Raw genomic sequence first — 3931 nt, 5'->3', positions numbered from 1 at the left:
TTCGCCCCTAACGCGACAAAGGTGTCCCAGATCGAGGTATTTGGCAAACGCTCACCACTTTGGTTCAATGGTGCTGTTGAGGGTATGTTTCACACATATGGTTGCCTTCCTCGTCCACGTTATTATATTGACGAATGGGGTGAATCTTTGTTACCCAAAAAGCCTAGTGAATTTTCACTCTTACGAATTGCTTCCTTTAAATATCACTACAACAAAAATGGCTTTTCCTGACATGCCTATAAGGACACTTGTTGGTTTGTGTTATTATAGTACTTCTATTATGACAATTATTATCAATTCAATAATATATGCTTTAATTTTTTTTTATTTTATCTGATATAAGAATAATAATGTGCCTTTAGACTACCTATTATGACACTTGAGAAAATGTGAGATATACCAAAAAAAGAAAGAAAGGCACAAAACGATATCGCAGTGAATTGGCGAAAAATTCATTTGCTCAAAACTTTTGCCAGCCAAAACACTTAAGTCAAATTTTGCTTCTTTTTATCTCCCTCACAAGAAACACTGGCAGAGAAAGAAGCCAAAAAGAGGAAGGGCAATAGCTAGAGGATTCCACACATAACCTGCCCCATCCAAATACACTTTGGACCCCATGTCATTTTCCCTCTGTTATGCCAAAGGCTTGAACCGCTACTAAAAAGTACTGCATCAAGTACAATCCATCTGTTGCTCGACAAGTTTCTGCTTTCTCTGAGTTTCCAAGTGCAAAGAGAGCCCTAATTCTTGATGTTCTTCTGGTGGTGCCCATGTTGATTCAGAAGATTTTGTCTCTGGGCCAAACTGGTCTCGGGCTCAAGCTCACCATTTGGGGGTATAATGCTCTGTTTGTGTTTTTGGTAGCCTGCTTTGCTTATGGGCTGGGCTGTAGTGTGCTCGGAAAGACTCCCCACTTGCTTTTTGTTGCTGCAGCAGCTGGCAAACAAATCGATTAAAATCCTCATCTCTAGTAAATATGTCGCTTAATTGGAATTCCCAGATTCCATAAGGAATGTTTGGTCTCCCCTAACTGATGTTCTAGAGTTTAAATCCTTCTTTTGGTGTAGAAGTCATGTTTGAGGAGTTGACCATGTAAAATGTTGCAAAGAAATGTTCATTGCATTTCCATTTTACTTCTGCCTATTTTTTTGTTGAAAAATGTTATAGTTGCAAGACTAGCGTATTTAGGTCAATTGAGGAATCTAAGCTGCAAAGAAATCTAAGTTGACAATATCCATGAGTAATAGTTCATGATTTAAGTGCATTTGTTGTTGAGTTTTACTCCTCTCGGTTGTCTACTTGATTTGTGTGACTATTTTGTTATGGATTTGTTGCCCATAACTTATTCGATAAAATATCAAGTAGACAACCAAGAAACTGGTGAATCTTAGAAAAGTGATTACAGATAAATTTCATGTGACCAGATACTTCGTGTGAAAGAGTATTAAAAGGATATATGTTGACAGGCCAGTGAAAGAGAGAAGCCTAGTTTATTCAATTCGAATTAATTCACTTGATTTAACTGAAGTATCTTTGCAAACTGCTACTGGGATTGAGCACTGTTGTCCTTAAAGATTTCTTCTAATTCCTGCTTAAGAGGAAAAAAAAGTAACAACCAATTCTTAATTGTGATACATGTTAGTGTTTGAAAGAAGTGACAGTAAAGTCTTGTGGCTTTTGCCCAAAAAAAAAAAGAAAAAAGATTTGCAGATATTTGATCCCCCATTTGTCGACAGACTCTTATCTTTATTTCAGTTTTATTTCATTATTCGTGTGCAAATATCTAGGCACGAATCTTCTTTGTGCCTATGAAGTTCATTGCTAAAATGTTTCTTCCCATCAACTGGTGCCAAAGAAGAGCACTGAGGAAGGCAGAATAGAATTTAGCCAGAAAGTCATAGTGATGCCAAAAAAAGAATAATTAAACCAACCAATAGAATGATAAATACTGTTGACTAACTCTAATTGGTTATATAAGTGGTATCATTACCTATAGTAATCTGGATTAGGTACAAAAGTTGTGATATCGAGCAAGCCGTAGTTTCCCCCAATCAATGACTGCCTGCAGTAAGCCTTTGTATCATAATCAATGACTGACTATTGTGATTAAAGTAATGTTTTCTGGCTCGTGGTTAATCATCCATGGTATCATTTAAGCCGCCAGTTGAGATAAATTTCTGCAACTTTTATAACATTTGAGATCTCATTTGCATGGTACAGTTATCTGTTTTGACTAATGTGAACCAGTGACCATTGCAGCAGTTATATTTGTAAAATGTAGGATATGTATGGAACTTAGTTATTCTGATAAATATGCAGTATTCCTCATTCTTTGGCAGTATCCAAAATGTCTAGCGTCCAAGTTACTTTTTCTTTGTCTGCCTTGGTTGATATCGTGCTTTTGAAACTAAGGAGTTGTTTTTCCTCTTAATATTCATTCCTGCAACTTTGTCACTTCTGAAATGGATTTGAAAGCATGCAATTTATTCGAAATCTGCCATTTCTTATCCGAGGATGGGTGCTCATTTTATTGCTTCCTAGACTTTTAGCATTTTTAGATGATTTCACTGGACAACACTTATGTTGGCCTAGTATACGAGCCTAAGAACTGTTGCTTAATGACATTAGTTTAAATGATATTTTATGCACTTACTTATATTGTGGCTTTTCTGCAATTTTATTGCTAGCTATGATGATCTAATGATCCCAACAAACTTTGTGCACAGGTGGAACTAGCTGAAGATTGATGGGGTATTCATGGTTATGACTGAAGGCTCTCATTTCATTGGAAAGTTTGGAAGCTACTGCAAATTCTTTCTACTTGTTAGGGATGAGAATCTTTTAGTTTGTGCACAAGAGAATTTTTCAAGTTTGTACTTGTTAGGGATTTGCTATGTTATTATTTGTTACTGACTTTTAGTTCAATAAATTATATTTGAGCATTGACTTTTGCTTTTATATTACTATATGCATTTTGTTCTTTGGGATAATTTTACAAGTCTTTTGGGTTTCTGATTGACGGAATGTATAGCAGGGAGCACTACCTACAGGTTGCTTCTATATCAAAAAAAAAAGAAAAAAAAAACTCCTGGCAATTAAAAGTGTCAGCATAGAATTTGATATCCTTATGTTGTACTATAGCTATCCTGACACTTTCAATTATCAACAAAAAGAATTTTTGTTGGCAGATGGGATGCTATAACAGCATAATTTTCCTGACACATTTGAATACTACAAGCCTATCCCCACATTGGAAGGGACAACACTTGTCTGAGGTGTGAGGAAAGGTAAAGTATCAAGTTAGATTATTTATACCGACACCTTTAAATGCCGTTAAAGGTCATTTTTGTTGTTATGCTACCCTTTAGTCCCCTTGTGTTGATAGGGATGATCAGGAGAAATAGAAAGAGGAACTGAATGTTGTTATATTGTTTATTTTCACTATTTCTCCTGCTTCTCCTCCTCCGTGCATAAGCAAGAAAGAAAATGACAAACTTCTACTGTACGCTAGAATTGATGCATCAGATGAACATATCACTCTAAAGGAGTATGTAAATGTATGCATCATAGCAACTATTACAATCTAATCAATTTCTATCAGCTATATAAGTTGATCGAGATAGTCGATAGCTAGACATTTTATTCCGGAATCCTTTGCAAAATCTTTTCCTATTTGATTAACTAGTTTATTTGACTAAAACCAGCCTACCACTTCTTCTATATTCTAGTTTTTTGCCACAACATCACCCTGTTGGTTCCTTGTGTTTCGTCTTAGTCGTACACATATGTTTATACTATATAAGAATGAGTTGTGGTAAAAAAAGGGTTTTGAATTTCAACCGCATGAATAAGGGCATTTTGGAAATGTGCAATGATGTATAGTTTTTTTAAAACTTTTGGTACAACTGACGACAGCATGCTTTTGAGTATG

General features: G+C 35.6%; 1 long non-coding RNA gene across 1 annotated transcript; it reads left to right on the top strand.

Moving 5' to 3' along the window:
- The first annotated feature begins 532 nt into the window (after nucleotides 1-532).
- LOC140009189 (uncharacterized) lies at nucleotides 533-2942 on the top strand. Its single transcript, XR_011816543.1, has 2 exons — nucleotides 533-835; nucleotides 2727-2942. It is a non-coding gene; the product is annotated as an uncharacterized lncRNA (long non-coding RNA).
- The last annotated feature ends 989 nt before the right edge of the window (nucleotides 2943-3931 follow it).

The sequence above is a fragment of the Coffea arabica genome, chromosome 6e, assembly GCF_036785885.1.
Source record: "Coffea arabica cultivar ET-39 chromosome 6e, Coffea Arabica ET-39 HiFi, whole genome shotgun sequence".
In the NCBI taxonomy this organism is placed as follows: domain Eukaryota; kingdom Viridiplantae; phylum Streptophyta; class Magnoliopsida; order Gentianales; family Rubiaceae; genus Coffea; species Coffea arabica.
This window is presented reverse-complemented; position numbering and strand designations above follow the sequence as displayed.